The sequence below is a fragment of the Macaca fascicularis genome, chromosome 6 (genome assembly GCF_037993035.2).
Source record: "Macaca fascicularis isolate 582-1 chromosome 6, T2T-MFA8v1.1".
Classification (NCBI taxonomy): Eukaryota; Metazoa; Chordata; class Mammalia; order Primates; family Cercopithecidae; genus Macaca; species Macaca fascicularis.
This window is the reverse complement of record NC_088380.1, coordinates 169,063,773-169,076,794: the sequence shown is the minus strand read 5'-3', so window position 1 is coordinate 169,076,794 and position 13,022 is coordinate 169,063,773.

Genomic DNA, 13,022 nt, shown 5'->3' with positions numbered 1-13,022 from the left:
GAATGCTTATTTAATACATGCTATTTCACACGTAAAAAGGGAATAAAACTTAAAATGTATATGTAATAAACACTGTATTAAGAGTTTCGCAATCATTATTTTATTTAGCCCTCACGATCATCCCATGAGATAGGAATTTTCACTGCTTAACAGTGTAGGAACAAGTTCAGTTAGGAATTTGCATCTTGAATTAAAACCCAAATCAGGGTGAGCTCAGAGGCAGTGCTGTATCCATTACAGTATCTATTATTGGAATAATTTTATGTTAAAGTGTTCTCTTTAATCTTAGATGGAGTGTCTATTTCTCCCTTTCACTTTCCATTTTATGATAAATAGGGGTACATCTACTCTATCAAGTTCCATTGAAATATATTCATATATATAATAGTTTTTCATATATATACATATATATATAATTTTATATATACACAATTGTATATATTTGTGTGTGTGTGTATATATATATATATATATATATACACAATTTTAGGAGCAAGAAGTGAGAAAAATCACAGCTACAACAATAAGCACTATTTTATTTCTTCAGTATGATCCAACTCATATTCATTATCATGACACTAAGGCCTTCCCAGGTATTTAATCATCAAATATTATATTAGATTCCTCAGAACTTAAGTATGATAAGGCAATTATGATTGTCAATCATAATTATTGGAAGACTTTTATAATTATCTCTTTAATATTCATAAAATCTAATTATCATACTCCATTTTTAAACCATACCAGAAAATTAAAGTCTTACTGTATATGATTTGAACAATATGCTTAAACGTCTTTCCTGTTTCTTCAACTAAAATAGCTCTGTAGTATATGGAAACAAGTGCGTGTGTGGAGATATAGATAAGTAATGTGTGTGTGTGTATTTGTGTGTGTGTGTGTGTAAAATAATGATCAATTCCAGCTATAAAGTCCTTCATATCTCAGCATAAATTCCACTTATACTACTCACTTGCTATGTAAACTTTAAAAAATTACCCTCTAAGCCTCACTTTCCTAACGCTGTCAGAGTTACCAGAAAAATCAAATAAAATAACTACATGAAAAGCACTCAGCATAATGCCCAGGTCACGATAAGCAAACCCTGAATAGTTGCTGTTACTAATTATGATTATTTTCCTGGATTCACAGTTTGCTCAACTTATCGATCTTACTCCCATTATAAGTGACATGCGCGTCCATGTGAAGAGACCAACAAACAGGCTTTGTGTGAGCAACATGGCTGTTTATTTCAACTGGGTGCAGGCGGGCTGAGTCCGAAAAGAGAGTCAGCCAAGGGAGATAAGGGTGGCGCCATTTTATAGGATTTGGGTAGGTAAAGGAAAATTACAGTCAAAGGGAGGTTATTCTCTGGCAGGCAGGAGTGGGGGTTACAAGGTGCTCAGTGGGGGAGTTTTTTCAGCCAGGATGAGCCAGGAAAAGGAATTTCACAAGATAATACCATTGCTTAAGGAAAGGACCGGCCATTTTCACTTATTTTGTGGTGGAATGTCATCGGTTAAGGCGAGGCAGGGCATTTGCACTTCTTTTGTGATTCTTCAGTTACTTCAGGCCATGTGGGCATATTATGTGCAAGTCACAGGGGATGCGATGGCTTGGCTTGGGCTCAGAGGCCTGACAATAAGAAGCTAGAAAAAAGTACAAACAATTCTGAACTTTCTGTTTGTTTCATGGTTGGTGGTATTTCCCCTCATTTCCTGTATTCTTCATCATTACTTTTGGTAATGAGGGTGTAAAAAATGAAGCATGAGTGTATTTATCTTGTTCTTTATTTTCTGTGTTTTGACGTTTTGACTTTTGGGGCCTTTCTATTCCAGCCCCTCCTGAGGTCTCTCTAGTTGGTAATTCCTAAAGAGAGTGAACAACTCCAAGAGTGAGCTTTTCAAATGCAAACCAACCAATCCAGAGTTCACACTTCAACAAACTCTCTTACTGGGCCCTCACACTCTGGGCCACTATCCCACTCTCTGCGTGGCTAATTACTCCAGGGCCAGGTGCCAGACAATTAGGGATAGCTCCTGGGGTCCCAGAGCCCATGGCAATTACATCTACTTACCAGCCTTCCCAGTTTCCTTCTTCTGGAAATCACTGTTAAGGCTCTTGCCCACACTTCCCACCCTCATCACCACCCCGTGATAGACCCCAGGGCTGCCATGCATGACCACTCTCAGTGTGAGCCTATTTCTTGGGATCTGTGAATAAAACCAACTACCATTTCAATGGTAATTGTCTCTTAATCTGTTGGCCTTGCCATACCTGACTAATAATAAAATCTATATTTTGAAACAAAAGTAATTCCAGAAAAAATGTAACTATAGCTCTATAGCTATCTCTTCCATTTGACTAGAGTTCTTGAGAACACAGACTTTGTCTACACTAACCGATGGATTCAAAGTAAATATTTTTGAATGAATGGATTTATTGCATATCTAAAATGCACAGACATAACTTTATTTGGGAGAAATATCTGCATTTTTAAAAGTTAATGAATATATACTCATGAATGTCTAATCAGAATGTTCATATATATTTAAACAACCAAGCAAATTCCTATTAAGGAACAATCTAGGGGACATAAAATACAACTCTTAATTTTCTTGTGGGAACTCCCATGTATATGGGAAATTTCTCTTCTGTTCTCTTAGGGTCTCCAGCTGGGTCTAAGACTTAAACTGAAATAATTCAGATGAATATGAGAAAAGTATACAATTTTTATTACATGTACATGTATATGGGAGTCACAAGAAAATGAAGACCCAGAGAAGTGACCAGAGTATAAAGCTTAAATACCTTTTAGAAAAATAATTGATAAATTTGTGAAGAAATGACTTGAAGAAGGGGTTTGGGTTATGGGCAAAAATAATGTAGGTGAGTCACTAAGAGATATATGCAGAAAACTAATGGAAAATATGGCTTTCTTATGAAATTTGTAAGATTCATGTCAGCATCCATTTCAATCTCTGATGATAAAGATGTTTCTCTCTCCCTGGCACTAGGAGGGCACTTTTCTCATGGGCTATGTTATGGCCTGTTTTTAAGTAGAAAAGGGGAGGTCAAAAGGCCCTTCCTGCATCTGCTGTTTCTCAAGTGCCTTCAGCTCAATATCATCAATATAGCAAAGTGGCGTATTTTGGGATGGCATGTCCTAAACTTCCAGGCCAGTGGTGAAACCTTTTCCCAGAGGGCACAGTACTGGAACTCTGCAACACTGACAATGTAAGATAAAGAAAGGGCTCCAGGTTAGGTGCCCTGAACGTTTTGGTAGAGGACAGAAGACACATTATATTCCATCAGCCCCCTAAGTCTGCTGGGAAGCTTTGTGAGTTTTGTTTCATACTAAGGTGTGATTTTTAAAAAGTTTTTGGCTCAAATTTCTTGTTATTAGAGAGCGTCTTTGACAAGAGAGAAGTATTTCGAATGAGTGCTTGGCTCATGAGCACCAAGCATTTAGGCAGAGGATGGATGTTACCTACCTTGTTGGAGTGTCAAGCAGTATGAAATAGCCTTCATACTTATTTTTAGATATTACTGAAACAGGGAACCCTTTGAAATGATAGAGAATAAATCCAATAGATCTTTCTGCTGTGTCTAGCACCTGCTCTGGCAGGCCAAGAAATAATATTAAATAAACTTATTTTGCCCAGGTTAATTCTGCTTCTGCTAGGAAGTTCATTATTTACAACCTGTACTCAATAAACGTATGTTTAGCACATTAATCAATGTTTAGATGCAGTTCTTCTAGAAAAATCACCTAGACAATACTTGATTCATTAAGCTTTTCTTCCTATGAAATCAAAATTCTTTTAAAGAAGCCAAATCTACATTAGATTATTTTTAAAAAGCTGACATATACATTAGAATATTTTCATAATACTACAAAGTTCAATTAAAACAAAACTCTAGCATAGGAAAAAAATATGAAGGATTTCAAAATGGACCAAAAAGATTATTGAGTGTTCTGTCTAGTACTGTCTCCAGGTTATCCAAGCTTTTCAGTGTTTTTGAACTATTTTACAACCCTATAAATTATAGAAAACTAATAATTATATAAAAAGTCAATTTTATCACAATGAAAATCGTGTGCAATTGATTACTGCTCTGTGGAGATTGACCAGTTTTGCCAGTTTCGCATCTATTTAGCGAATTACTTCAGCATTCCTGAGGTTGCATTCCTACAGTCACCTTCCTTTTAGTCCTCCCTTTGAGAATCTGAGGAAACGTCTTGCTGGTTTTCTTCTTGACTGAGTTGAATACAACTTTTGACATGTGGTCATTTTGTATCTATATGGTTATACCCTCTTTTTTTTTTTAAAAAAAAAAAAAAAACTTTTTAAAACACTATTGTTATAATAAACAAAACAACCCAAAATCTCTTGAGAAACTTAGATAAATTAGACAGCCAAATCCTACAGTACTCTTGCTTATCTAAATGGCTAACGTGTTGGAGGCATGATCTCTCTAAGAACTAACTCAGGAGTGTTTTCTAGTACTAAGTAATGAAGATTTTCTTTCTTTCTTTTTTTTTTTTCCTTTTTCTTTTCATTCTTCCAAGAGAAGTTAATTGTTTCCTCAATAGTTGGTTTCTAAATGACTCTGGAAGTGAGTTCCTGCAGCATCACTCCCAGGCTGCTAGTAGTTTCTTTAGAGCTGCTTGAATCACTTCCTTCCAACCATTTGAACAATTCCTGCATTTACCTTGCACTTGCTTTAGAGAATCCAACTTAAAAAAAAAAAATACACTGCATGACATCATCATGTGCAGTATGGGCTTTTCTACTTAAAAACAGGTCATAACATATCCCACGAGAAAGGTCCCCTCCTAGTACCAGGGAGAGAGAAACCCATCTTTATCATCAGAGATGGGAACGGATGCTAAAATGAATCTGTACACATTTCCTGAGATAGCCATATTTTCCATTACTTTTCTGCGTCTATCTCTTAGTGACTCACCCACAATTTCTTTTTTTTTTTTTTTTGCCCCAGCCCAAACTCCTTCTTCATGCCATTTCTTCACATATTTATCAATTATTTTTCTAAAAGGTATATAAGCTTTCTGCTCTGGTCAATTCTCTGGGTCTTCATTTTCTTGTGAGGACTCCAATGTATATGCACTATCCTAATAAAACTTGTATACTTTTCTCATGTTCATCCGAATTATTTCAGTTTAAGTCTTAGGCCCAGCTAGAGACCCTAAGAGGGCAGAGGAGAAATTTCCCATATACATAGGAGTTCTCACAAGAAAATGAAGAGTCATATTGTATGACCCCTAGATTGTTCCCTAATAGGAATTTGCTTGGTTGTTTAAATATATCTGAAGGTTTACAGGCAAGACAAGAATTACTAAATCAATTCCTTCTGCATGTTAGTTTTAGAGATGAAACATAGTTGTTTTTGTTTCTGCTTTTTATGGAGTTTTAAAATTGTTGTTATATTCTACTCAATTGTGCTTGTTCAGAGTGACTATGATGATCATTAATGCTTTATGAAGTGGTGCATTATTTTTTCAATGAAATTCCAAATCTATTCTAAACAACTTCAAATCGGAGGTGCCTGACTATCTGGAACACTAACAAATATCCCTGCCCTTGTCTAGTTAAATTTGTAATGAATGAGACAGCCACCTCTTGGCAGAATACAGTACATTTTCCTAAAATAAGATGTGTTTTTGCCTTAAATAGACTCAAAAAATTAAAGAAGATTTAAAACTGACAAGATTAAATGGGAGAAATAACAATGACTGCAGAAATGGTACCCTAAAATAATGTGACATATTTATTAGGTTGGTATGAAAGTAACTGGGGCTTTTGCCACCATTTTAATAGCAAAACCACAATTACTTTTGCACCAACCTATCATATTTTGGTTGAGAGGTAGTGAACTTTGACATCAGATAATCTTATACACCCCCGACGTATCACCTCTATTGGTATAGACAAGTTTCCTAACAACTTTAAACATCAGATTCTTGATGTGTAAAATTAGGATTACAATACTAAATTAATGATGTTTTATGAGGATTAATTTATAAGCCCTGAAACTATTTTTTTGATATTTTAAAAATTCAGAGCTTGAAGTCCTTTATTAGGTGTCTTATTTAATCCATTGATTTCCAGTACCCTGTTTAACATCTTGTTCATAGTAGACAATGAATAGTATTTCTTGGCTGAATGATCTATTTTATTCCTGAAATTTTGTAGCAGGGCTAAGCACAATGTCATAATGAGTGTGACATTGAAAGAAGAGTGCAAATAAGACAAAGTACATGTGAGAGAAGCAAACCAATAGGTGGAAATGGGGTATTAATTTTCCTCAATTACCATCACGGTAATTTCATGCATCAGGAGGAGTATTTTCAGAAAGCAGATATGAACAAGGGTGAGAAATAGGTGAAAGAGAAAGGAGGGAATGAAACACAAAGCATTTCTATGTTATGGGTGAAATACTGAAATAGGCAGAAAACAAGTAATTAATAAATGCTTATAGACTGCAAGTGGAACCACCTTTGTGATGTCTAAATAAATTCATCGGGTAAATGATCCATACTCATTAGGGCTGACAGAGTTATCGACTACCTGAAAAGCCTTCTCCTGTCTACTGGGTTGGTCTCATAGCCATAAACTGACCAGAACACAGGTAGAATTTTAAATAAAGTGTTAACAAATTAAAAGACAAAAAATGAAAAGTACTTAGAACATGGAAATAAAAACTGTGTGTCATAAGAGAAAGTTGATTAAATGACAGATATTTAGCTTGAAGAAGAAAAGACCTGGGAAGATATAAGATAGATATTGCTAAATGCTTGAAGTTCTTGGTGAATAAAAACGGAATATACTCACTAAATGAAACTCTTGAGTGTTAATCGAGAATCATGGATGCAAATCACAAACAGGTGAATTTTTTTTTTTTTTTTTTGAGATGGAGTCTCGCTCTGTCGCCCGGGCTGGAGTGCAGTGGCGCGATCTCAGCTCACTGCAAGCTCCGCCTCCCGGGTTCACGCCATTCTCCTGCCTCAGCCTCCCGAGTAGCTGGGACTACAGGCGCCCGCCACACAAACAGGTGAATTTTTAAGAAAAAACATTATCTGACACTGTAATAAACCACTTCAGGGCTCAATGAGTTTCTTCTCATCAGAGTGATTTAAAGCATAGACTGGACAATCATATTTTAGGGATATTAGAGAACTGGAATGAATACATTTCAAATTCATTTCCAATTCCAAATTTCCATGTTATACTATTCCTTAGTTCCAGCCAGTGTTATAATTTGGTAAATTTTCAGAGTTCCAGGATGGTTCTGGATGCATCAGAAAACTCCGAGACACATTTATTAGGTCAGAATTTCCTCTACTTATTTCATGAAACAACAGAATTATGTGGCCCCAAACTGTATTGCTCCCACTTGCTTCACTCTTTGTGGCAAAAATCAAATTGTCTATTAACTGTGCCTGGATCCTCACTAAGAAGTTCTCATCCTATTGTCATCGTGTCAAAATAAAGTCCTACTTTAATATGAAAAAGTAAGTTTTCCTTTCTCAGTCCACCCAGACCACAACCATTTCGTTTCTGTAGTTATTACTGATTCTCCCAGAATCACTCAGCACGTGGCTTAACTGCTTCTTGCCTGTTCCATATTCATGATATTGTGTCCGGAGTTTCTTCCTTCTGGTGGGTGTGTGGTCTCGCTGACTTCAAGCATGAAGCCGGGGATCTTCACAGTGAGTGTTACAGCTCTTAAAGATGGTGTGTCCAGAGTTTCTTCTTTCGGTGGTTTCGTGGTCTCGCTGACTTCAAGAATGAAGCGACAGACCTTGGCAGTGAGCCTTACAGCTCTTAAAGGTGTTGTGGACCTAGAGTGAGCAGCAACAAGATTTACTGTGAAGAGCCAAAGAACAAACCTTCCATACCATGGAACGGGACCTGCAGGTTGCTGCTGCTGGCTGGTGGCCAGCTTTTATTCCCTTGTTTGTCCATGCCCACATCCTGCTGATTGGTCCATTTTTACAGAGTGCTGATTGGTCCATTTTACAGAGCACTGATTGGTCCATTTTATAAACCTCTAGCTAGCCACAGAGTGCTGATTGGTGCATTTTACAATCCTAGCTACAGAGTGCTAATGGGTGCATTTTACAATCCTTTTGTAAGAAAAGTTGGAGAAGTCCCTGCTGGACCCAGGAAATCCAGCTGGCTTCACCTCTCAATATTATTCAATTTTTACATTTAAACACAGTCCAGGCTACATCATAAAAGTATCTGATGTCCAGTAACAATGAAACATTACCGGATATTAACTGGTGGTGAATAATATGAAACAAATTTGTGGCAGTTGATAATATTTAGAATGACAGGTGCAAGAGAGAACTCCGACCCTAGCTAGGTATTTGAAAAAACGTAGTGTCAGACATTTCAATTTTCTAAACCTTAGCTTCTTTCTCGATTCTTTGGTATTGTTCCTGCTTTGCTTTCCGTCTTGGGTAATTTTGATGTTTAAATGAGCCAGCATATTTGAAATCTTCCTTTAAAGTATCAATTATTGCCAAAACATGAAGGATATGGAAGATGATGATGGTTTGGAATAGCAAGAAAGTTTACAAATGCATTTTGTAAAGTGTATATACAATTTTCCTCAACAATATATATGTTTAATATTATTGTTGCTTCTTTTGAGTTGGGCTTGTTGACGGGTTTACATTAGAAGAATTACATGTCAATCGTAGACCAACTTTGCTATGATGTTTGGCAAATTCATTTTTCTTAGTTTTCTCGCCTGTATCAAGGAGAAATTTGATGTTACCTTAGAATTTTATAAAAGTTAAGAAAGTCAATGTGAAAGCGTATAAGAAGCACTCAGAAAATGCTTGTAAAACTTGAATCTGAAGATTTAGTAGCAATAGATATTATTTGCAGCAGTAGTTACGTTAAGTTCTTTAAAAACCCAAAGCTTTTTCATTCGATTGGAAGCAAGACAAGTTAATGTTACCTTAACTATTCTTCTCTGAGGTCACTAGGAACCTAAGTTTTCTGCTACTGATGTTTCATTTAGCTGGATAAATGTCAGGATGACTTCTTAGAAGCACAATTAGCTTACTAGGTAGTGTATTGTGCCAGCAGCTTTCAGAAGACAAAGAAGCTGTGTCTCTCACATAGCCTCTTGTAGACACAATACCATAATTCGTAACATAAATCACTCTGCTCCTTCTTTCCCACTTCTACCTTTCAATACACATTGATTTCAGGGAAGTCTCTGACAAGCATCGGGTTTCACAAAGAAATGCTAAAAGGCCATGTTAACAATGAAAATATTGGCAGGGCGTAAGACTACACCCTATTGTACAGGTAGAGAGGGTGATTGACCTCTTGTTCCCTCTACTTCTATAAAGACTACCACAGGTTGGCAGGGGGAGAAGTTTCAGCACTAATAATAACCTAAGTATTATTCCCTGAAATGTGTAGGTCCCTTGGATTTCTTCTTTTTTATGAGGCAGGTAGCCAAAACAGGCAGCCTAGTTGGGTCTCCATTTATTTCCATTGCCTGTGTCCGGGCCCTAGTAGGAATGTAATTTTTATCGAATAAATGAATGAATGAATGAATGAAATGACAGAGTTTTGTTTCAAAGCAGATACTGCAAGAAGAAGAAAACCTGTTCCAAATGGGCTCCAATAGCTACTGCCTACCATCAAATCAATGTTATTGAGTGGAGCTTTCTGTCAAATTAAAGTGCAAAAGAAAAGCATAGGAGCTAAGAAAAATATGTATTACAGCCCACAAAAAGAGAAATATCCCAAATAATCAGCTAAAACTTTGTACCTGAAAAATATTTTGTGTAAGAACAAAAGGGGATGATACATGTCTGTTTTATGAAATTAAAGTAAGCAGATGTGAAGTGTGTGAAACCTATAATTGAAAAATACATTTGATGAATAACATAATTACTCACTTAAAAATCAAGAAGAGAAGTCCAAGTAAACAGAAAAGACAAAACTGAGATATTCACTGAGATCTCAGAAGATAAAAATAAAGTGTTATAATACAGTAGTTGGAAGACATTAATAGATACAGGAATTCTAGTTTCTCTGTATGAAGAGTTGCCTGGTTTGGTGGAGGGCTGGGGAGAAGAAATAGTCACTGAAATCACAGAGCACACTTAAAATTTTCCTAATAGGAAGATTTAAATATGCAGATCAAAAAGGTTCATGCAGTTAAAAAAACAATCAAAGCTAGGTATGTTGTTTTAGTTTTATTTTAAATTCAAGAATAAAGAAAATTTAACAGGATTTCGAGATACGAAAAAAGTTATCTATGTGGAAGAAAAAGTTCTCTTAGCCTTTTCATATGCAGCATGAAACACCAGAAGGCAATGCAATGATATTGACAGTCATGAGAAAAAATAATTATAAATAACCCGAGAAGTCTATATTGATATAAATTGTCATCTATGTGCAAATGTGAATGTATGTGTGTTTTCAGAAATCCTGGGGGAAAACAAACCAGAAAAAAACAGTATCTTTAACAAATAATTTGTGATGGAAATACACACACACATACAAACACATACACGCAGAAATGTCTAAAAATTAATTTAAAAATTCAAGATTAGGAAAGCAATGGTATAAAACAATTGATAATCCTCAGTTAAGCCAGTTAATCAGAATGCAATGATATACAACTAAATCTTCTTGAGATGTAACTATTTAAAATTCAGGAGGTGAATGGAGAAGGAAGTCTTATTTCAACTTCAAGCTTAAACTGGCTTCATCACCATTATCAGAAGCCCTGCAATGAGTGAGTTAGAGAGTACTGGTCCAGATTAATAAAATAACTCTATTTTACATTTGGATTTTCATCCTTAATTATATGCTCACCTAATTTTACAATCCCACAGAGCAGGAGGATTGAGTGGTGACTCCCTTAGTCAATTAAAATGGGACTGTTTTCTTGGGAACATAAATACACTGTCATTATCGAGTCAAACTCCTCTCTATTTCATTCCAGTGTTAATAGAAAACAATCAATATTTTTTTTCTAAAACAGAGTTTCAAACAATGTGTTTTCAAAATGTAGCCTTCTCAGCCTCCCTGAACCTAGGAGTCTTGCTATGAGAAAGGTAATTTTGAAGGGTTGGAAACATTGGAAAAACGACATTGGCCCTGCCCTGGGAAGAGCTGGTTCACTAGAGGCTATAAAACTTAGCCCATCAACTTTTGCAACTGCTTTGCATTCATGGCAACACCTTTCTAGGCTATAGATTGTGAGATTTCAATCTTCTTTGGTTGTGTAAAGAAATATCTCATTGTTTTCAAACAGCTAAATAAATAGGAAGATGTACACTAATTTCAGAATCCCAAGAAAGCAATTACCACAAGGCTTCTGGCTTTTAACAGAATTGCTTTTTGTGTGGAAAAGAGAGATGAAGGCAGGGGAGAGAAAGAGAGGTGCTGGGTAAAGAATGACAAGTCTTATTGGTAAAGGTGTGTATATACATATATATATGTATATATTTTTAATTTACTATTAGACTATGCTTAGCAACAATCCAAAATAAATATTTTATTAAAATCTTTTTCCAAAGGTAACCTTATGTTTTAATTTTAAATTCATTTTATTTTTAGTATTTAATTTTTATGGGTATGTAAGTGTATGTATTTATGGGGTACCTTGGATATTTTGATACAGATATTAATGTGTAACAATTGTATTAGGGTAAATACAGTATCCATCACCTTAAGCATTTACTCTTTCTTTCTGTTACATTCCAATTATATTGTTTGTTATTATATTTTAAAATACACTATATATACTAAATTTAAATGTATTTAAATTATTGTTGGCTGTAATCACCCTGTTGTGCTATCAAATACTAGATCTTATTCATTCTGTTTTTGTACCTATTAACCATCCCCACTCTCCCACCTCACTACCCTTCCCAGCCTCTAGTAACTGTCCTTCTACTATCTCCATGAGTACAATCATTTTAACTTTTATCTCCCACAAATGAATGAGAGCATGTGAAGTTTATCTTTCCGTGACTGGCTTATTTCTCTTAACGTAATGTCCTCCAGTTCAATCCACGTTGTTGCAAAGACAGGATCTAATTCTTTTTTATGGCTGAGCACTACTCCATTGTGTGTATATAAATATGTTTCTTTTCCACTAATCTGTTGATGAAAATTTAAATTGCTTCCAAATCTTGGTAGTCGGGAATAGTACTGCAATAAACATGGGAGCGCAGATACCTCTTTAATACACTGATTTCTTTGGGGCACATACATAGCAGTGGGATTGCTATGTCTATTGCTGTAATTCTACTTTTAGTTTCTTGAGGAACCTCCACATTCTTCTCCATAGTGGCTAGAATAATGTACATTTCCAACAAAAATTTATGAGTGTTCCCTTTTCTCCACATCTTTGTCATCACTTGTTATTGCCTGTCTTTTGGATAAAAGTCATTTTAACTGGGATGAGATGATATCTCTTTGTAGTTTTGATTTGCATTTCTCTGATGATCTATCATGTTGAGCATCTTTTCATATATCTGTTCAACATTTGTATGTCTTCTTTTAAGAAATATCTCCTCACATATTTTGTCCATTTCTAATCAGACTACTAGATTTTTTTGAATTGTTTAAGCTCCTTATATTCAAATTATTAGTCCCTTCTTAGATATATAGTTTGCAAATATATTCTCCCATTCCATGAGCTATCTCTTCACTTTGTTGATTGCTACCTTGCTGTGCAGAAGCTTTTTAAATTGATGTGATCCCATTTGTCTATTTTTCCTTTGGTTGCTTGTGCTTGTGGGGATTATTCAAGAACTCTTTTCCCAGATCAATGTGCTGGAGTGTTTCTCTAAAATTTTCTTTTATTAATTTCATAGTTTCAGGTCTTAAAACTAAGTAATCCATTTTGTGTCAACTTTTAGGTATGGTGAGAGATATGAGTCTAGTTTGATTCTTCTGCATATGAATATCCAGTTTTTCCAGCATCATTTATTAAAGAGACTGTCCGTT